We start from the raw sequence: 23,865 nt of genomic DNA, 5'->3' as shown, positions 1-23,865 counted from the left end.
AATAGAAGCAAATATATAGGGCTTTCATGCCCTATATTTCTCTCACGATGAATACAAAATGTATCGAATAACAATCGTCTCAATTTTTTGACATCAGGGTCAGACATAAAAAAAGCGTATACCTCTTTCATCATTTGTCAACTAAAATAATCATCATGTAAATACAACTAATTTTTACTAAAATGAGGGACATAGGCAAATATATAGGGCTTTCGTGCCCTATATTTTCTCACAATAAATACAAAATGTATCCAATAACAACCATCTCAAATTTTTGACATAAAGATCAGACATAAAAAGATCGTATACCTCTTTCATTATTTGTTGACTAAAATAATCATGTAAAAACATCCAATTTTTACTGACATGAGGGACTGAAGCAAATATATAGGGCTTTCATGCCCTATATTTTTTCACGATAAATACAAAATACATCTAATAACAACCATCTCAACTTTTCGACATCTGAGTAAGGCATAAAAAGATCGTATACCTCTTTCATTATTTGTCGACTAAAATAATTATAATGTAAATACAACTAAATTTTATCGAGATGAAGGACACAGGCAAATATATAAGGCTTTTATGCCTTATATTTTCTTACGATAAGTACAAAATGTATCTAACAACGACCGTCTTAATTTTTTGACATCAGGATCAGGCATAAAAACATCGTATACCTCTTTCATCATTTGTCAAAAAAAATAATCATCATGTAAATATAACCAATTTTTATCGAGAAGATGGACAGAGGTAAATATATAGGACTTTCATGCCCTATACTTGCTCACGATGAAGACAAAATGTATCTAAAAATAACAGTCTCAATTTTTTGACATCAGGGTCAGGCATAAGAATATCTTATACCTCTTTCATCATTTGTCAACTAAAATAATCAGCATGTAAATACTACCAATTATTACCAAGATGAGGAACAAAAACAAATATATAGGGCTTTAGTCCCCAATAATTCATCACAATGAATACAAAATGTATCTAATAACAACTGTCTCAAGTTTTCGACATCAGGGTTAGGCATGAATAGATCGTAAACCTCATTCATCATTTGTCGACTAAAATAATAATCACGTAAGTACAACTAATTTTTACCTAGTCAGGGATAGAGGCAAAAATATAGCCCTTTCATGCCCTATATTTTCACACATCCAACGTAAAATTCATAAAATAACATCTCAATCTTTTGACATTTGGGTCAGACATAAGAAGAAAATATACCTCTTTCATCATTTGTCGACAAAAATAACCATCTTTTAAACACAACCAATTTTTATCAAGATGAGGGACAAAAGCAAATATATAGGGCTTTTATGCCCTATATTTCCTCACAACGACTACACAATGAATCTTATAACAACCATCACAGTTTTTTGACATCAGGGTCAAGCATAAAAATATCATATACCTCTTTCATTATTTATTGACTAAAATAATCATCATGTAAATATAACAAATTTTTACTGAAAAGAAGGACAAAGGCAAATATATAGAACTTTCATACCCTATATTTTCCCATAATGTAAACCAAATGTATCAAACAACAACCATCTCAATTTTTCGACATCAAGATTGGCATAAAAAGATCATATACATCCTTCATCATTTATCGACTAAAATAATAATCATGTAAATAAAACCATTTTTTATCGAGAAGACGGATAAAGGCAAATATATAGGACTTTCATGCCCTATATTAACAATTGCACATTGCATCTAATAAGAACCATCACAATTTTTCAAAATTAGTGTCGGGCATAAAAAGATCATATACATCTTTCATCATATTTTAACTAAAATAATCATGTAAATATAAAAAAAATTTATCGAAATGAGGGACAAAAACAAATATATAAGACTTTCATACCCTATATTTTCTCAAGATGTATAAAAATCGTATCTAATAACAACCATCTCAATTTTTCGACATCAAGATCAGACATAAAAACATCATATGACTCCTTCATCATTTGTCGACTAAAATAATAATCATGTAAATAAAATCAATTTTTATCGCGATGAGAGATAGAGGGAAATATATAGGGCTTTCATGCCTGATATTTTCTCACAACCATTGCACAATGTATCTAATAGCAACCATCACAATTTTTCGACATTAAGGTGAGGCATAAAAGAATCATATACCTCTTTCATTATTTGTCGAATAAAATAATCATAGAAATATAATAAATTTTTACCGTAATAAGGGACAGACAAATATATAGGACTTTCATGCCCTATATTTTTTCTCACAATGTATACAAAATGTATTTAATAACAATTGTCTCAATTTTTTGACATTAGGATCAGGTATAAAAAGATCATATACCTCCTTCATCATTTATCAACTACAATAATAATCATGTAAATAGAATCAATTTTTACCGAGATGACGAATAGAGACAAATATATAGGACTTTCATTCCCTATATTTTCTCACAACCACTACACAATGCCTCTAATAACAACCATCGCAATTTTTCGACATTAAGGTCAAGCATAAAAGGATCATATACCTCTTTCATTATTTGTTGACTAAAATAATCATGTAAATATAATAAATTTTTACCGAAATGAAGGACAAGGGCAAATGTATATAGCTTTCATTCCCTATATTTTCTCACAACCACTACACAATGCCTCTAAAAACAACCATTACAATTTTATGACATCAAGATTAGGCATAAAAAGATCATATACCTCTTTCATCATTTGTCAACTAAAATAATCATGTAAATATAACATTTTTACCGAAATGAGGGATAAAGGAAAATATATTGAGATTTCATGCCCTATATTTTCTCACAATGTATACAAAATATATCTAATAACAACCGTCTCAATTTTTTGACATCAGGATAAGGTATAAAAAAATCATATACCTCCATCATTTGTCGACTAAAATAATAATGATGTAAATAAAACTAATTTTTACCGAGATGACGAATAGAGGCAAATATATAGAGCTTTCATGCCCTATATTTTCTCACAACCACTGCACAGTGCCTCTAATAACAATCATCACAATTTTTCGACATTAGGGTCAGGCATAAAAAGATCATACACCTCTTTCACCATTTGTCGACTAAAATAATCATGGAAATATAATAAATTTTGACCGAAATGAGGGACAGACAAATATATAGGGCTTTCATGCCCTATATTTTCTCACAATGTATCCAAAATGTATCTAATAACAACCGTCTCAATTTTTTGACATCAGGATCAGGTATAAAAAGAGCATATACCTCCTTCATCATTTGTCGACTAAAATAATAATGATGTAAATAAAACTAATTTTTACCGAGATGACAAATACAGGTAAATATATAGGAATTTCATGCCCTATATTTTCTCACAACGACTGCACAATGCATCTAATAACAACCATCACAATTTTTCGACATCACAGGCATAAAAAGATCATATACCTCTTTCATCATTTTTTGACTAAAATAATCATGGAAATATAATAATTTTTTACCGAAATGAGAGACAAAGACAAATATATAGGGCTTTCATGTCCTATATTTTCTCACAACGACTGCACAATGCATATAATAACAAGCATCACAATTTTTCGACATTAGGGTCAGGCATAAAAATATCATATACCTCTTTCATCATTTGTCGACTAAAATAATCATGTAAATATAACAAATTTTTACCGAAATGAGGGACAAAGGCAAATATATAGAACTTTCATGCCCTATATTTTCTCACAATGTATACAAAATGTATCTAATAACAACCGTCTCAAGCATAAAAAGATTACATACCTCCTTCTTCATTTGTCGACTAAAATAATAATCATGTAAACAAAACCAATTTTTACCAAGATAAGAGATAGAGAGGCAATGAAATCAAAATGTATTTATTAATAACATTATCAATTTTTTGACATCAGGATCAGACATAAAAAGATCATATACTTTTTTCATCATTTGTCGACTAAAATAATAATCATGTAAACAAAACCAATTTTAATCGAGATGAGGGGCAGAGAAAAACATATAGGGCTTTCATGTCTTATATTTCCACACAATGAATTCAAAATGTATCTATTAACAACCGTCTCAATTTTTCATCATCAAGATCAAGCATAAAAACATCGTATAAGAAAAAAAGCTAGATCAACAAGATAATTTTGTGAAACATAACACTATGACAACAAACCCATCTTGATCCCAAGAACAAATGATGCAAAATCTCATATGACTATCAATTTGCATGTACTCGTGTAGCAATGTGGGAGATGTCTTGTACAAAATATATATCCATATAAATATTTGTTCCTTGTCTCTATTTCAAGTAAAAAAATCCTAGACCATGTAGTTTCTGGGTTTGGAACAAGAGCATTTTAAAGATAAGGGAGCATACATAAATACATACATAGAGAAATCAATTAAATTTTCACCTTTATATAAACAACCATTTGGAAGTCATTCACACTTGCAATATCAACAAAAAAAATTAGCGTGGAAATTAAGGGATAAATATTAATGTTATTCATTATATAAGATTGACCCATAAAATATTTAGATCCTGGGTAGTTGCTTTGTTTCACACACTTTCATATCGATATTAGTTAAGTCATGTGATCATGTCACCTTCCTGCCTCGATATTTTGTCTTGTATTATCATGCTTGAATAACTTCGAAGAGAAGCAAGAGAAACTGCTTTTCAAATCGACTCGCTTTGCTATCAATCTATAATCATAACTACCATGCTTTTGGAATTAACACACTTGGTACGTTGTGTTCCAAAATAAAAGGAAAAATGAAACGAACAAAAAAGTAGGAGCATTGTGAAAAATAATTAACAATTATCTATAGTACAATAGTAAACTGAAACATTAGTTAGTGAAAGTGAACCTACTTATAAACAACTAAACATAACTATTAACAAAGATTGTCTTTAAAAAAGAGGACATTTTTGCTAGTTTATAATTATCATGTGTGCAACATCTCATGAAGATAACAAGCTAATCCTACATAGCCCTCTACTCTTTAGCTTTGGCTTTGGAGCAATTAGTGGAACAGATAATCATGCATAATATTTTCTGTTAAAGATTGGAAAGTATTCCTCATGCTTACTACTAAGCTATTTTCTAAAAGGCGGACTATAAGAATAACATGCAATTCGCAAGCCTAGGACAAATTGTTGAGCTTAAGTTTTCCAAGAAAGTATAAGATTACAAAGTGTGTTTTAATCTTTAATAAGGACTATTAGATTGAGTTGATTAACAGACACTCAACCAAAATTTTTTTCTTTGACTGGAATTCTAGGAGTTATTTAAAAAATTAATGTCCATCTAAATCCTAAATGAAAAAAAAATGAAACTAAAAAATCATTTGGAATTTAAGAGAAAAATAATTGCAACCATTATCTATTTATTATGTACAAAAAAGATAAAAGAAAAAAATATTAATCAAAACTCAAAAGTAATATCTAATAAAAGAATCAAACAAAACATAAAAATCCAGGTAACTTATCATCAAGAAACCAGGGGAATCCGCAAACATGAAAAAGCTTTACAAAATGCTACTTAGAGAAGAAAAGTAGTAGAAATATTACTTTTTACAGGATTAAACACCTAAAGAAAATGGCAGGTCCAGATTCTTTTGACAACTGATAAAGTACAGTGCTCTTGAAAGCTTCAACTATTAAGTGAATGCACTGTAATAGTTTTATATCTTTGAGATGAGATGTCACAGGCCCCTCATACAAGCTTTATTTGGGAAGCACCCTTTACTTGATGAAATTTAATTTAATTATGAATAATTGGGCATGTTAATGGATTTACATCTTTAAAGCAACAAAAGTTACAGATAATGTTAACATCAATAATCAGATCACCCTTAATGTATAGGGTTTATTTTTCTTCTCACAGTTTTAGTCTTTTAGATATACCAAAGAGACCAAAACCTCAAAAAAAAAAAAAAAAAGATTATATGTGTTTATCCTATCCAACATAGGAATTTTCTCACAGAGATACACTAACATAAAATAGTTGATAAAAATTTAACACTAAACCTTACTTTATGTGTGTCTCTCTCCTACTGGACAAGATCCTGAGATCCACACACCTGAAAATGCCACCAATGCATATATAATAGCTCTAGAACCGGTGATCATTAACTCACATAATAGAGACTATAAAATACTCTTCAATAAAAAAGATCATTATTATTAACAAAATGAGCAATTATTTTTTCCTTATTACATCTTTACAATATACATTAATGAGAAAAAAGTTAAAATATAGAGTAAATTACATTATTTTCACATGAGAGATAAAAGTATTACACCGCTCCCATTTTATGTTAAAATATATAAATTATGTTAGTCTCTTTTGAGAGATAAGAGTATTAGACTTTCATATTCTTTTATATTAAAATATACAATTTAGTTCATTTAACTAATCGTCATTAATATAAATTATATTATTCTTCCTTTAGAAATATAAGTATTACATTATCAACCATTTATATGTTAAAATATAAAATAAATCATCTTTTTATCTCTTAAACTTGAAAGATACAATTATTATATCATTATTCTTGTAAATTAACTTAACATCGCAAAAAATTAATTTTTCTAATATTTTAAAAAATACTTTTAATTTAATTATTCATAAAAGTATTTTTTTAATTTAATAAATCATAAAAATTATACTTGAATTATAATATATTTTTAAATACTTTTATTTCATTATCATTCATTTACTTTTAAAAAGAATGTAAAATATATAATTAAATTTAAATTAATTAATTAAAATAATAAATAAAATAAAAACTATAAAATAAATTTTATAAGTATATTCTATATACGTATAAATATAAGTATTAAATTTTTGTACTAACTATGTTTTATATAATAATAAATTTTTAATATAAATATATTTGTTTAAAAGATATATAGTTAATATTCATATTTTAGGTACTGGGTACCCACCCTCAAAGATATTGAAATTTTATAAGCAATAATTGTCATGTTCAGCTCCTATTCTATAGCAATAGGCTAGTAACATGTCAAAATATCGTCCCTATCTTGTGATAAAGCCAATATTATCCTAGTATTTCGGAATAATGAAGCCCTCTTATAAGAGCATCTTTGGAATAACATAAAATCCCATCAACAATAAAAATCACATCAAATAGGTTCAATTGATGGAGAAGCTACTCATTGTTGCTTTTGTTAGATGACGAGAGAAAGTAATGATCCATGTTATGGATTTGATTCCAAACACACTAACTTTTGAAGCTAAAAGATGAAATTTTACACTTCGTAAGTGTTAAATTAAATATTTCCCTTTATTTACGTATCACGAAGATTCACTCTCACATTGAATACATGTAATCAATTATCATACCATTGCTTGATAGATATAATTTCATATAGTTATATTCCCTAACAATAAAATTTCTATTTATTTCTTTGAATAAAAATAACTTGGAGTACATTACATTTACTTGAGATTTATCTAAACTAATCTCACCTGACGTCTTCAATTTTTATTTTTCAGCCATAATATACCATTATACAGCCTTGCATAGAGACAAAAATAAATAAATAAATAAATAAAGTGGGTGTAATTTCTGAAGAAAGATGATAGGTGAGTGTAATTCTGCAAATCTTAGGGGATGGTTAATATTGTTCACATTGTGTATATCTAATTTTACTATATAATATACACCGGAGCATTTTGAATAGTTTTATGAATAAGGGAGCAATTTCATAATCAATTTAAAATGATCCAAGACAGAGAGCAATCAATCTAATAAGTACCTCAGCTGCATTGTTGAATTCGGGGAACGGATTCCCATTGTTGTATGTCACTTTGACTAGTTCATCTAAGGTGTAACCAAATAGTATATCATCCTTTTATAGCTGTTTGTTCAAACCTTCTATAAAATTCCGATGATATTCACCCCAGTGCATGTCAATTGTCCTCTTACTCATATATGGCTCTAAGGCATCCTAAGAAATATAGAAGCAGCAAAACAAAGTGAGAATTATCAATTATGATAACAATGATATAAAGGGCCAACTAGTGGCTACTTTGTCTAATAATGAGCATCTAGTTTATATGAGTCACAAAAGGGTTATAGGATTCCTGATTATCAATTTGTCACATAGGCTCCAAGTCTTATAAAACTCTAACAGCATCAGTTTACATGATGAATGAAAATTTTCTTGTTTCTCCTACTCTACCCTCCTTAAAAAGTTATAATTAGTTGTCATTTTCCTCTCTTGCTATCTCTGAATGTTGATATATGTTGCAGATGCATCAAAATGTAATACCTTGTTTCCATTTTATCCATGATAGAGACAAATTAATTGAAGGTGTTGAATAAACACATTGGCTGTAATAAAAAGAAATTATCCAAGAAATAAATTTTCACATAAATAGTTTGTGGAAAAGGATAACTTGCATTTTAGAGTTCATCGAAGGTTGGATGTAATTGTTTCATCATAAACACAAACTTCTATGTAATGTCATCCCTTGGTCAAATATAATATTCTTTTTCTCAATTCCTGGTTTCTTTCTTCATCGTTATAATGGCTTAAGTGGCAATACTCATTGTAATTTGTAACTACGTATGCAATTATTTCTCTGATAAGCTTACTGCTCAATTAGATGCCTCAACTAATTCAAGCATATAGGCCAAAACAGTATAATTATCTTCAAACAAAAATATGATTCAGGAAACGAAGTGGATAACTTACAAGTTCATAAGGAGGTGTCTTCAAGCCATAAAATGCAGTAATTTTTTAGGACCTAGGTGAACCATCAAACCTCTTTTTCTGCTTAAAATACAATGAGGGAAACATGTCAACACAAATAAGAAAGGAAATTGTCTTAGGGAAGAAATCTCCTGTGAGAAATCAGGATTGAGCAATGATATAAAATCAATTCTAATCTATAAAAACAAATTTGAAATTTTTTAAAAAAAAAGATCCATGGCTGACAGTGAAATTTATTTAGCTTGCTCAATTTTTTTAGAAACAGACCTCTTTACAATTTTCTATATTAAGATATGATGCTATCCCAATAGGAGCTCCACATTACCATAAACATTTTCATACCAAGAAACATAAAGAACTGACAGAACATATTTATCCTAAAAAAAACTAAGTAATAGCCCATGCATTTTAATGTAGCATATCAGGCTCGCTCAATTCAACGATTTATCATGTATTCCAAAAAAATTAAATTATTTATTTTATTGTCTGTAACTAACATCATTTATTAAAAATAATCAAAAGACAGACATAACAACAAAATACTACATGCAGACAATTAACCTTAAGAGCAACGCATGCTCATTATATTAAGCATATCACCAGAAAAGCTACCAAAAGAAATTACAATATTTTAAAGAGAGAACTTATCAGCAAGAGATTGACACCAAGACAACAAATATCAGCTCAAAAAAGTTACCCTATGAAGAAGCTCTGGAATCTTGAATTTTCTAGATAAATCTGCAGAAATGAGATGAGAGCTAGTAGGGATAGGATTGAAGTTAGGACACCATTGCAACTTTGTTACCTAGCATTTGCATAAGCTTATCAACGCATAATTTAGAAGTTGATTGCATTCCAGAAAACAACCAATATGACCCAGAATGTAGATTTAATGCGACAATGACAGTTCTCACATCAGGATTGAATTTTCACATTTTAGACAAACAGCAATACAAAACTAGATTTACTGTGGAGACTAGAATCCGACCACATGCCATCGCCAATACAAAACTGATGCCAGCCTCCACACAAAACCCAAGCATATGTGTTTCCCTCATGGGGAAAACACATGTAGAAAAGAACACAATTCAACAGACTTTGATCTAAGGATTCACATGGAATCAACAATTGATTCCAGATATTAAGTCTCAGTCAAACCTAAAAGTGCATCTTCCCCGCTTTGTATACACAAGAATGATACTCATAATTGCTACAGCAAAAGTTGGTTTTTGAAGCAGTGTAACTGTGAATTCTCTTCCCTAAACACTCAGAGACAAGCTAAGCTTTATAGTTCACATAGGGTGTGTGCTTCAGTGCACGAAGGCTGTGATGGCAAATAGACTAGGCAACAACAACACCAGCACAAGATCTCAGAATGTAAACCGAAAGCTGTTGACTTGTAATTTCACCCAAAACCATACAACCAAAGAATATAAAGAGTCTATTTGGATACAAATTAAAAGCAGTTCTGAGGGTTTCGCTACTAAAATTTTTTCAGTAAAGAAGCTTACAAAAACTCTTCTAAGCTTGTATCCAAAGTCCAAACATCCTCAAACATATAACATATGATCAAGTATCTTGTATCCCTAAAAGACAAACAATAACAACATCACAAACCTTTGAGATAAGGTTGTAAAGCACAGTGAGAAATGTTCACTTAGGCATTTAAGCAAGCACTTGTTGGTGCTTATGAACTGATATTTTAGTGAGACAACAAACAATGTCCATCATATTAACCCCAATATGATGGTGAACCATAAGCCAAGGAAGTGAAGGGATCTGTGCAAAGACACCAAAGCTGCCACCTTTGTCCAATGCTAAACCACCCATCTTCTCTATAAATTTTTACTTAATATTAGATAAGATTTGAACATGTGTAAGCACATTGTAGAGTCGAAGGTTGGGTTCAAAAATGAAATGGCAAAAAGGTAGAGACATCACTTGCGAACCCCATGAAAAGTTCGAATATAAAAGTGATTGGTAGCAGGAACAAAGAGAGAAAGAGAGCAGCACAAAAAACATGAGAAACGAAAAAGACAACAGAAAACCCAAGTTGTAGAGAAAAACACTAAACCGAAACACAGGAAATTCAGAAAGGGAGAAGGGAAGTTTCAAGAACTGCTGAGGGTGTTCGTGCTACGGTGATGTCGGCAGAAAAACAAAAAGGAGCAATGTCTTGAAACTAAAGCTTCTCGGAATGTTGTAGTTCAGTTGTTTGCTGTTCATGTGAACAGAGGATAATGAATACACACTACTGCACGGGTGTATATATTTCTTATCTCTATATAAAATATAAATAATAAATATTTCTTTGGTCACACTACTGTTGGCCTTTTGCCATTAAAAAAGTATTCAATCCAAATAAATCTAAATAGATGCTACCATGAACTACCCACAGTAGAATTTGACTCTATATTAGGTATGAAATAGATTTATAACTATGTTAAACGAAAAATATCTTTTTATCTGTATTTACTGTTTCCAACAGAAAAAATTAGTTATTGCTTCGATGGTGATTAGTATTTTATATCAATACTATAGATACTTAAAAAAAATATGAAACTAGCTGCATCTGGTAATAAGAATTTAAATAGTATCTATTTCTAAATTTCAGCCATGGCGTTATTGAATTTTCTAAGAATCGAAAAAAATAATTGCTATCAGACATTTTCGTTTATGAATTAGAATCTCTAAAACTATTTTTCATCTGATAAGATGTAATAATCTAAAGAATTACAACTCAATAGATATATACTTGAGTGATTATATTATGATTTAATTGATATTTAATTGCTTTAAATAAGAAAATATAATAAGAATATTTTTAAAATTATTAATATTTGATATTTTAACTATTTAGTATTTGTTTTTTATTTCCTTTATAATTAAAAATAATAATATATAAGCTTGTTATTATTTATTTTCTAATACCTTAAATCAAAGACTAAACCAAAATAATTTTAGTTTTGATATTTTATTAAAATAAAAGTAACTCAAGCCTAGACAATTAGTCAACCACCCCGTGCAAAGTGCAACACAATTATGTCCACAAAATGCCTCTAACTTAATCTACAACACATCCTATCATTTATTCGAGCATTACAATCCACATAATAAATACAATTGAAAGGATAAAGCATTTGACATTTTGACTAGTCAAACAATAGTAAATCAAGATACAACGACCCTGAAGGCTGAAGCCAAACCTTAGACCTTCCCTAAACAAAATCTATGGCAATGTTATTGGCTTTTGACACACACGAAACTGGAATTAACAACACAAATAAACCATGCCAATACAATAGCCAAACATCAAATCACAAATTCACAATCACTTACGGTACTAAACCAAATCAAAAATTAAAAAGAAAGTGTAGTTATTACCGTGCTTCCCCATCGATCCTTGGCGTTAACTTCGACACCTTTCTAGAGCAAAAACTCAACGACCTCAGTGAATCCCTCAGGCGGCAACATGAAGAGCAATGCGATAATCAATATTCCTAAAATTGACACTAACACCAGACTCCAACACCTCGCGAATACCATCCACATCGCCTTCGAACGTCGAATACATCAACCTCACGCTCTGGTCAACGACGTCTCCCTCCTTCTGAAGCTCCGCTTCCTCGTTGCGGCGTCCGTGCCAGCGACGACTGCTTCCCAGCGTAAACCTCGCGGGGTTTTTTGACTCCATGTCGTGATTGAGAGAGATGCGTGATTTCAGAGATCGATTAGGCAGCCAATAAACCACAATTCTCTATTGCTTCAACAACACACTAAACCGTTAACACAGCGCCACAGTCTTCTTATTTTCAAAACTTCAACCGATCAAAAAACTCGAAATCGCGTTTCGCATAAACACAAAAAGAAAAATAGCACAACCAAAACAGATTCAAGTAACAAACAAGAAAAATGAAATTAAGAAAAATAAAATGGTTCATGAAAAGGCTTGCGTCCGAACTAGAGAGTAAAAGTTCCGAAATTGTGAAAAAGAAAGTAAAAGAGAAAATCGAATAGATTACGCCTACTAGAAACTATGGGATTGGAAAGGGATCAACGAGAAAGAAGCTCCATCGAGGCACGTTAACTTAGGTTAGGGTTTCGGATCGCAGCGCGGTTTCGAAGAATCAAGAAAGACGAAGGTGAAGACGGGCTCACTCTCTTTCTTTCTCTCTCTCTCTGTGAAGAGGGAATGGATTGTGGCAACTTCTTCCCTCTTTTTGTTTTGAATATCTTTGGTTCTCTTGTGTTTACCCGAGAGTTTCAATGTGTTTAAGCCTTCACTCTTCAGCCTATATAATCCAATCTATCAAATATTCTAAATAATTAGTTTCCACAGCAATAGATCGGACTAATTACGGCTAAAATAAAATAAATCTAATAAAACAAAAAAAAATATATTTTATATTTAAAAATACATGATAATACAAAGAAAAGAGAAAAAATTGTATTACTCCTTGAGGAACTCAAAACCAATATTAAGACTTTTAGACAATGTAATTACATAAATTCAATTTTCTTCCACTGTAGACACGTCAGTGTTTTAATTTAACTTTTTTCATCATCCATTCTTCCTATTTATAATGTTTGTTTTAAGAATTTGTTATATATAAGATTCAATTTATATTATTTTATGTATTAATTATTTTTATATTAAAATATTTTTAATTAAATAAATTTACTTAATTTGATAAAATATATTAATTTAAAAGACATATATTATAATTGGTTAGGAGAGAACAATATTAATTATGAGAAAAAAAATAATATAAGAATATATATTATAATTGATTAAGATAAAAAAAAGTATTAATTAAGAGAAAAAATAATATAAAAATAATTTTTTAAAAAAATTATAAAAATAAAGGAAAAGCATGACATGCTAGACCAAATTCATAGTCCAGTTACATTAGTGATAAAAAAATTTAGTATTTAGTGTTTATTAGTTCCAACAAAATGTGTATCCTTAAAATTGTTCAACATTTTTATGCTTGAATATTAACTAAATAAATTTTTGCTTTTCTAAAAAAATATGATTGCACAATTTGAACCCATAAAAGGGTACTTGTTTCACAAGTTAAAGGCACTCTTACCTAACAAAATACTAATTGAGAATCTTAACTAAAACTAACCAATTATAAAAGTTGTACCTAATTATATTCGACCGATCAAAGAGTATATATAACAGAATTTTAACTTAAAAAATAAAAGTTAATTTTTTTGCAATACTTTTTAATTAACCAATTGTTATAAAACCAATTAATTTTGGTTATGGTCAAATTTTTTATCAGATCACCCTTAATTTAGGATTTATTTTTCTTCTCACAGTTTTAGACTTTTAGATATATCAAAGAGACCAAAACTTAAAAAAAGAAAAGATTATATGTGTTTATCCTATCCAACATAGGAATTTTCTAACGAGAGATACACTAACATAAAATAGTTGATAAAAGTTTAACACTAACATTTACTTTATGTGTATCTCTCTCCTACTCGATAGGATCCAGTGATCAACACACCTGAAAATGCCACCAAGGCATATATAATAGCTCTAGAATGGGTGATCATTAAGTCACATAACAGAGACTATAAAATACTCTTTAATTAAAAAAGATCATTATTATTAACAAAATGAGCAATTATTTTTTCTTTATTTTTTCCTTATTACATCTTTAAAATATACATTAATGAGAAAAAAGTTAAAATATAGAGTAAATTATATTATTTTCACAAGAGAGATAAAAGTATTACATCGCTCTCTCTTTTTATATTAAAATATATAAATTATGTTACTCTCTTTTGAGAAATAAGAGTATTAAACTTTTATATTCTTTTATATTAAAATATACAATTTAGTTCATTTAACTTATCGTCATTAATATAAATTATACTATTCTTCCTTTAGAAAATATAAGTATTACATTATCTACCATTTATATGTTAAAATATTAAATAAATCATCTTTTTATCTCTTAAATTTGAAAGATACAATTATTATATCATTACTCTTCTAACATAGCAAAAAAATAATTATTTTAATATTTTAAAAAATACTTTTAATATAATTATTCATAAGAGTATATTTTTAATTTAATAAATCATAAAAATATACTTTAATTAAAATATATTTTTAAATACTTTTATGTCATTATCATTCATTTACTTATTAAAAAACTGTAAAATATATAATTAAATATAAAATAAATTTTATAAGTATATTATATATACGTATAATATTTTGTATATTATAATATAAATCAACTTATATATGAGTATTAAATTTTTGTACTTATTATGTTTTATATAATATTAATTTCTTAATATAAATATATTTGTTTAAAAGATATATAGTTAGCATTCATATTTTAACATTACATTAATTAAATATAATAAACAATATTTTATAATAAAATACTCGCTTATTTATATATTATCTTAAAATATTATATTAATAACATTAATTAAATAATACTTTAATATTTATATATTACCTTTAAAATATATATATATATACACATATATATATATATATAATTAATACTATATAAAAATATTATTTTATTTAAATTTTTATAAATATATTATATTAACAATATTGATTAAATAATATCTTAATACTTATATTTGACTTTATAATACTTATATTATTTTGTTTTGATATATAACTTTAAAAATATTTTGTAATGATAATAATGAAAATTAATTTTTCAGATATATATATATATATATATATATATATATAGTTAATTTTAATAAAATATATAATATTTTTTAAAATAATTACTAAATGTGTAAATTAAGAGATAAATTTTTAAGTGTAAAATGTTTGAATTTGTTAAGGGAGGGTGTGCAATATTTACATCTTTGAGGAGATATTTGTATAAAATGTATCTTGTTAATAACTTTTTTCTTAATGGAAGTTAAAAGAACTTTAACGAAAAATTTTAAAATGGATAAAGTGTTATATTTTTGGAATTTATTAAGAGAGTAAACAATAATTTTTAACATAAGTGGGGAGGATAATGTAATATTTGTATTTTATAAGTGAGGTGAATGTAATTGACTCTAAAATATACAATTTAGTTCATTTAACTTAACATTATTAATGTAAATTACACTCTGCTTCTTAAAAGATGCAAGTAATACACTATCTATCCCCATTTAAAATATCAATTAAATTACACTTTTATTCCTTAGTAATTTTCGACGCCTAGCTTGTTCCTTTGGATGTTGGCACCAATTTCACCCATCACTTGCCTATAAATTAATTTCTCCTCCTTCACTTGTATTCACTTTTGAGATTATATTCAGAGCATTGAGCTTTCAGCCAATTTCTCTCTTCTTAAAAGTCCATTTAGATGTGTAGAATTTAGGGTTCCTAGAAAGCTTCTAGGATAAGCACATTGTGAACAATTCTTTGTTTCCTTGGCTTAAGTACTTCCAACTCCAGAATTCTCTGCGTCTTCAACTCTTCTCCTGGTCCATTCACGTCTAGAATTCACTCAAGGAAGATCTAAGGAGCTTGGAGCAAGTCTTTGGAGGAATTGTCCATCATTTCTCCTAGATTTGCCATAAGTTGAAGGGGCTAGTGTAGAATCAGCCCGCATGAGCAACGGGGTTCCCAGAGTGTAATAGCCCAATTTTCACAGATTGTTTGAGGATCCAAAAGCCCAATAGGGGTGATTTAGTAGCCTAGAACAGGTCGTTCCCAAATTGGAACGGGTCGTTCCAAATTACTAAAATGAGAGTGATTTTGTAGTTCAGAACGGGTCGTTCCCAGACTGGAACGGGCAGTTCTAAAATACAAAAACTGTCTACAAATTTTAGATGGGAATGGGGCGTTCCAAATCACCAAAAATGCCTAAAACCCTAATTGAGAACGGGCTGTTCCAGATATGGCTGTTGTGGGTTAAGTGCAACCCTAGAACGGGCCGTTCTAGTTTGAGAAGAGGCCGTTCTGGATGTGAATTTTACACATGCCGTCAGAGTCCAAAACGGGTCATTCCAGATTTGAAACGGGCCATTCTGGCGACGCCTGATGCCTATAAATAGAACACTCTAGCACTCCCAAAATCACACTTTTCAGTTCTAACTTCTTTCTTCTACATTCTCTTCTTTTCCTTCTACACTCTCTGAAGATCGAGGGGCACTTAGAGGAGGAGACCAAGGAGATCTCTGTTTTAGTTTTAGCTACTGTTTATCCAGGTATGGAGGAAAAGGGAATTATTTATGTGTAGAGTTACATGAGGAAATTGGGTAGAGGAGGAATCCCTAGGATTAAGGATAATTTTATAATTATTTATGTTTGAGAAATTGATGATCCCATTAGACTGTATATGTATTGAGGATTAGAAATATGCTAATAATTTGTAAGAATGATAATCTGGGAGAGAGAACGAAATTGTAGAAAAGTACCTGTGAACTAGGTTTTGGAACAATTGGGGGTTTTACTATTTATGTTAAAATTATATTAAATTGATAATTTCATTGATTATTATATTAATTTATGAATGTTATTGTTATACTACTTGATAAAAATTGATGATTTAGATGTGAATTGCTTGAGGTGTATGAAACCCATTATTTTGGACTTATCTGATGTGTGTATGGAATTGAACTATGAGATGTTATGTGGAATGTGAATGAGATGTGATTGTAGTTCTTCACACCTATGACCAGGGGTGAGCACGGCCCGGGATTGTTACATGGGTATCGTGACCTTGGTTAACATGTCAGGGGTGAGCACGGCCCTGGGTTAGGGGGTAACGTGACCTTGGCACAATGTTATATCAGGGGTGACCACGGCCTTGGATTGTTACATGGGTATCGTGACCTTGGTTAATATGTCAGGGGTGAGCACGGCCCTGGGTTAGGGGTAACGTGACCTTGGCACAGTGTTATATCAGGGGTGAGCACGACCTTAGATTGTTACATGGATATCGTGACCTTGAATAACATGTCGGGGGTGAGCACGATCCTGGGCTAGATATGCTACAGGGGAATCGTGACATTGGCATAGTGTTATATCAGGGGTGAGCACGGCCTTGAATTGTTAAATGGGTAGCGTGACCTTGGCATAGTTTGAAGTGCAAGATTTGTTATGATTGGTGTGATTGAGAATTATGACGTGTTGACGATGTATGATTGATTGGAATACGATATGTTGAAATATTTATGAATATTAAGCTATAATGAGATAATATGTTGTGTTTTCTTATGTGCTATATATATAGGTATTTTCTTTTCTCACCGTACAACTTGTGGATGTTTTAGGTGAGGAAGATCCGGGGTATGAGTGGCATCTAGAATGTCAACAGTTGATTTATGAATATACTATGATATTGTGACATCGGGACAGAAGATTTCTAGGACATGAATTGTATTTGTATATGGAGTTGAACCTATTATTTTGAAAACATTTTGTAACCTCTTATGTTTTATTTTCCAAGTTTCATTTTCAGAATATTTTGGATATTGAAGAATGTTTCTAAAGGTTTTTATGTAAACCCTTTTACCTATGTTAAAAATTTTATTTCCTTGGTTTATTTATATTATTACAATATATCTGTTAGGGTAGTAAGGGTGTCACACAGAGCGTGGTGGCATGTTAGGATCGAATTGTAAGGTAAGATACTTCAAAGCCACATTTGAAGTATGGGAATTCTAGTGTGGGGTTTATAAGCCCTTGGCTCTTCAACTACATGAACTAGCTTTGAGGGGTGGTTCTCCTGAGGTTTCTTATCACTTAGACTCTCAGGCAGGTTTTCTCATATTGACCAAGGCAGATGCTAAACTTCCCATAGCATGTTCACCAATTGTACATCACCACAAACATAAGTTAACATATTTTTAGTTTGTAGACAACTTTTAGAGCCCTAAATTTTAATAGAGGAAAAATAAAAGTAACAAGAGAGAGATAATGGATAGACAAATAGCCAGAGAGAAATAAAGCATCAAAATTGACATTCTCAAAAAAGTACAAGATAAATTATTTTTCTCTAGGTTGGAATTAAGAAAAAATGTGCATTGGGTACTGGGTACCCACCCTTAAAGATACTGAAGTTTTATAAGCAATAATTGTCATGTTCAGTTCCTATTCTATAGCAATAGGCCAGTAACATGTCAAAATATTGTCCCTATCTTGTGATAAAGCCAATATTATCCTAGTATTTCAGAAAAATGAAGCCCTCTTATAAGAGCATCTTTGGAACAACATCATAAAATCCCATCAACAATAAAAATCACATCAAATAGGTTCAATTGATGGAGAAGCTACTCCTTATTGCTTTTGCTAGATGACGAGAGAGAGTAATGATCCATGTTATGGATTTGATTCCAAACACACTAACTTTTGAAGCTAAAAGCTGAAATTTTACACTTTGAAAGTGTTAAATTAAATATTTCCCTTTATTTATGTATCACGAAGATTCACTCTCACATTGAATACATGTAATCAATTATCATACCATTGCTTGATAGATATAATTTCATATAGTTATATTCCCTAACAATAAAATTTCTATTTATTTCTTTGAATAAAAATAACTTGGAGTACATTACATTTACTTGAGATTTATCTAAACTAATCTCACCTGACGTCTTCAATTTTTATTTTTCAGCCATAATATACCATTATACAGCCTTGCATAGAGACAAAAATAAATAAATAAATAAATAAAGTGGGTGTAATTTCTGAAGAAAGATGATAGGTGAGTGTAATTCTGCAAATCTTAGGGGATGGTTAATATTGTCCACATTGTGTATATCTAATTTTACTATATAATATACACCGGAGCATTTTGAATAGTTTTATGAATAAGGGAGCAATTTCATAATCAATTTAAAATGATCCAAGACAGAGAGCAATCAATCTAATAAGTACCTTAGCTGCATTGTTGAATTCGGGGAATGGATTCCCATTGTTGTATGTCACTTTGACTAGTTCATCCAAGGTGTAACCATATAGTATACCATCCTTTTAAGATAGTGAAATTTATTTAGCTTGCTCAAATACTTTTTTATACTTTAGAAATACTTTTTAAGATAGTATATCATCCATGGCTGATAGTGAAATTTATTTAGCTTGCTCAAATACTTTAGAAACAGACCTCTTTACAATTTTCTATGTTAAGATATGTTGCTATCCCGATAGAGCTCCACATTGCCATAAACTATTTTATACCAAGAAACATAGAGAACTGACAGAACATATTTATCCTAAAAAAACAAACACTGCAGAGCCTTGCAGGATTGAAATTTATATTTTTCTTCTTTAAAGAAAATGTTTTGAACTTCAATACTGGAAATCCCAATAAGACAATGGAAACTTTGCAATTCCAGGCCTTAACTTTGTAGCTTTATCTGTTTCCATTTCTATGAAATAAGTAATAGCCCATGCATTTTAATGTAGCACATCAGGCTCGCTCAATTCAACGATTTATCATGTCTTCCTAAAAAATTAAATTGTTTATTTTATTGTCTATAAGTAACAATTTATTAAAAATAATCAAAAGACAGGCATAACAACAAAAAACTACATGCAGACAATTAACCATAAGTGCAACGCATGTTCATGTTATTAAGTATATCACCAGAAAAGCTACCAAAAGAAATTACAATATTTTAAAGGGAGAACTTATCAGCAAGAGATTGACACCAAGACAACAAATATCAACTCAAGAAAGTTACCCTGTGAAGAAGCTTTGGAATCTTGAATTTTCTAGATAAATCTGCAGAAATGAGATGAGAGCTAGTAGGGATAGGATTGAAGTTATAGGACGCCATTGCAACTTTGTTACCTAGCATTTGCATAAGCTTATCAATGCATAATTTAGAAGTTGATTGCATTCCAGAAAACAACCAATATGACCCAGAATGTAGATTTGATGCGACAATGACACAGTTCTCACATCAGGATTGAATTTTCACATTTTAGACAAACAGCAATACAAAACTAGATTTACTGTGGAGACTAGAATCCGACCACATGCCATCGCCAATACAAAACTAATGCCAGCCTCCACCCAAAACTAGAGCTGTCAAAACCGGCCAACCCGGCCCATGTGGGCTGGCCCACCTTGACCCACTTTAAAAACGAGCCAACTCAACCCGGCCCACTTGTGATTTTTTCAAAAAAATTTGGCCCGGCCCGGCCCACCATGGGTTGGTGGGTTATACGGGCCAGCCCACCAGCCCACCAAAAATTAAAAAAAAATTATCAATAAAATTCAAAATTTTAAATTAATTATAAATTAACATAATAGTCATAAAATTAACATCATTAATAGTCATAAGTCATAATTCATCATACAAAATTAAATACAAATCATGATAAAAGTCTAAAATAAAAATTTTCAATATCCCATCATACAAAATTAACTACAAATCATACTTAAATTTTTATTGCAAAAAAATATAGTGGGTTGGTGGGCTACCCGGCCCACCACGGGTTTAGCCCGGGTGGGCCGGGTTAAGATATACCCTCCTACTATAAAATTTCAAATTTTTTTGGCCCGGCCCAGCCCATTTTCAAGGTGGGCCGGGTTGGCCCACAGGTCCCGGCCCACTTTGACGGCTCTACCCAAAACCCAAGCATATGTGTTTCCCTCATGGGGAAAACACATGTAGAAAAGAACACAATTCAACAGACTTTGATCCAAGGATTAACATGGAATCAACAATTGATTCCAGATATTAAGTCTCAGTCAAACCTAAAAGTGCATCTTCCCCGCTTTGTATACACAAGAATGATACTCATAATTGCTACAGCAAAAGTTGGTTTTTGAAGCAGTGTAACTGTGAATTCTCTTCCCTAAACATTCAGAGACAGGCTAAGCTTTATAGCTCACATAGGGTGTGTGCTTCAGTGCACGAAGGCTGTGATGGCAAATAGACTAGGCAACAACAACACCAGCACAAGATCTCAGAATGTAAACCGAAAGCTGTTGACTTGTAATTTCACCCAAAACCATACAACCAAAGAATATAAAGAGTCTATTTGGATACAAAATAAAAGCAGTTCTAAGGGTTTCTCAACTGAAAATTTTTCAGTAGAGAAGCTTACAAAAACTCTTCTAAGCTTGTATCCAAACATCCTCCAACATATAACATATGATCAAGTATCCTGTATCCCTAAAAGACAAAGAATAACAACATCACAAACCTTTGAGATAAGGTTGTAAAGCACAGTTAGAAATGTTCACTTAGGCATTTAAGCAAGCACTTGTCGTGCTTATGAACTTCATATTTTAGTGAGACAAAAGACAATGTCCATCATATTAACCCTCAATATGAAGGTGAACCATAGGCCAAGGAAGTGAAGGGATCTGTGCAAAGACACTAAAGCTGCCACCTTTGTCCAATGCTAAACCACCCATCTTCTCTAAAAAAATTTACTTAATATTAGATAAGATTTGAACATGTGTAAAAGCACGTTGTGGAGTAGATGGTTGGGTTCAAAAATGAAATGGCAAAAAGATAGAGACATCACTTGCAAACCCCATGAAAAGTTGGAAGAATAATAGTGATTGGTAGCAGAAATAAAGAGAGAAAGAGAGCAGCACCAAAAACATGAGAAACGAAAAAGACAACAGAAAACCCAAGTTGTAGAGAAAAACACTAAACAGAAACACCGGAAATTCAGAAAGGTAGAAGGTAAGTTACAAGAACTGCTGGGGGTGTTCGTGCTACGATGATGTCGGCAGAAAAACAAAAAGGAGCAATGTCACGAAAGAAATGAGAGTATGTTGGTTTAGGATTTCGTAAAATTTTAAAAGACTTTTTTTTAATAAAAAAGTTCATTAGTATTCAATCAGGATTTTATGTCACTTAAAAATAATTAATTAGTATTCAATCTGGATTTTTAAGATTTTTTTTTAAGAGTCCATTAAAATTTATTGGTATTCATTTGAGATTTTTTACAACTTAAAAATAATTCATTGGTATTCAAAAATATAAAGATTTTAAAAGATTATTGTGTGAGAGAGATTTTGAAGGACTTTCTAGTACTATCTATAAATACCAAATGCATAAAATAATCTCATCGAAACCCATCGAATTTTGAATGATTGTTTGAAGTGACTTTTCAAGTAAGTTTTTTTATCTTTTTTTTTTCTATGCTCCTATCTTCTCCATTTTTTCTCGTTCTACTAATAATACTGCATTGTTGTTCATTGTTCATATATAATATTGTAGTATTATTCCCATTCCATTCACCTGTTTTGTGAAACTCTGATATGTAAATGATAGTGTCATTAACTTGTTCTATTTTTCTGTTCGTTCTATTTAATTGACTTGCTCTATTTTATTCTATTTAGTTGAATTTGTTCCTTTATATAACACAAAAAATGCTTGAAATTTCAATTTTTAAGTGGTATTTTTTTTATAACACACGTTAAAAAAAGGAAAAGGTGAAAGATAAAATTGATATCATGATCTCTACAATATATATATATATATATATATATATATATAAGATGAATTTGAGTTAGGATTTCTGTGAGTAGAATAAGATGAAAATGGATCTTAGTTGGGGGAAGAACCCTCTCAGCATAAAAAGTGCGATCTCTCTCCTTCCATTGAGTTTGTTAATCTTATTCATCATCCTTTTATGACTCAAAAATTATTTTATTTATTTTCACTATAAATTTTTCTTTTTATTTTTATATTATAAAATTAGGATTTTTTTATATTTTAAAAAAATAAAATCAACAAAAGACATTGCAGTATCTAATTTTTTGGGATTTAGGGTTTATGCCTTCTTTAGCTTATTTTTTAAAACAGGAAATATTGTTGAAATATTTGTTAGAATAATTTACATTTATAAATATCGTTAAAAAATTATCATATAATATATAACTAAAATAATATATATATATATATATATATATATACTCTATATCTAAATATTTCTATTTATATAAAAACAATTATATATCTAAATATTTTCTCAATATCGAACATACTAATTTTTTTAATATAAAAAATTATCTAAATATTTTCTCAGTATCGAATATTCTGATTTTTAGCTCCATTTCGAGGTGTAAGATATCATCTACAAGATTTTGCAAGTAAGGATAATGACCCTGAAAATGAGAAAGA

At 30.0% G+C, this 23,865-nt stretch overlaps 1 long non-coding RNA gene across 4 annotated transcripts; it reads right to left on the bottom strand.

The window, feature by feature from the left end:
• Positions 1-470: 470 nt before the first annotated feature.
• On the bottom strand, positions 471-13,226 carry LOC109817016 (uncharacterized). Of its 4 annotated transcripts, XR_014428354.1 has the most exons (5): positions 12,151-13,226; positions 8,749-8,826; positions 7,807-7,998; positions 7,517-7,565; positions 471-6,104 (listed from the first exon to the last, which is right to left on the bottom strand). It is a non-coding gene; the product is annotated as an uncharacterized LOC109817016 (long non-coding RNA). The 4 variants fall into 4 exon arrangements; XR_014428351.1 differs by lacking the exon at positions 7,517-7,565 and having other exon boundaries at positions 12,151-13,179; XR_014428352.1 differs by lacking the exon at positions 471-6,104 and having other exon boundaries at positions 7,290-7,565; positions 12,151-13,196.
• Positions 13,227-23,865: the final 10,639 nt, after the last annotated feature.

The sequence above is a fragment of the Cajanus cajan genome, chromosome 1, assembly GCF_000230855.2.
Source record: "Cajanus cajan strain Asha chromosome 1, NIPB_CcT2T_4, whole genome shotgun sequence".
NCBI lineage: Eukaryota > Viridiplantae > Streptophyta > Magnoliopsida > Fabales > Fabaceae > Cajanus > Cajanus cajan.
This window is presented reverse-complemented; position numbering and strand designations above follow the sequence as displayed.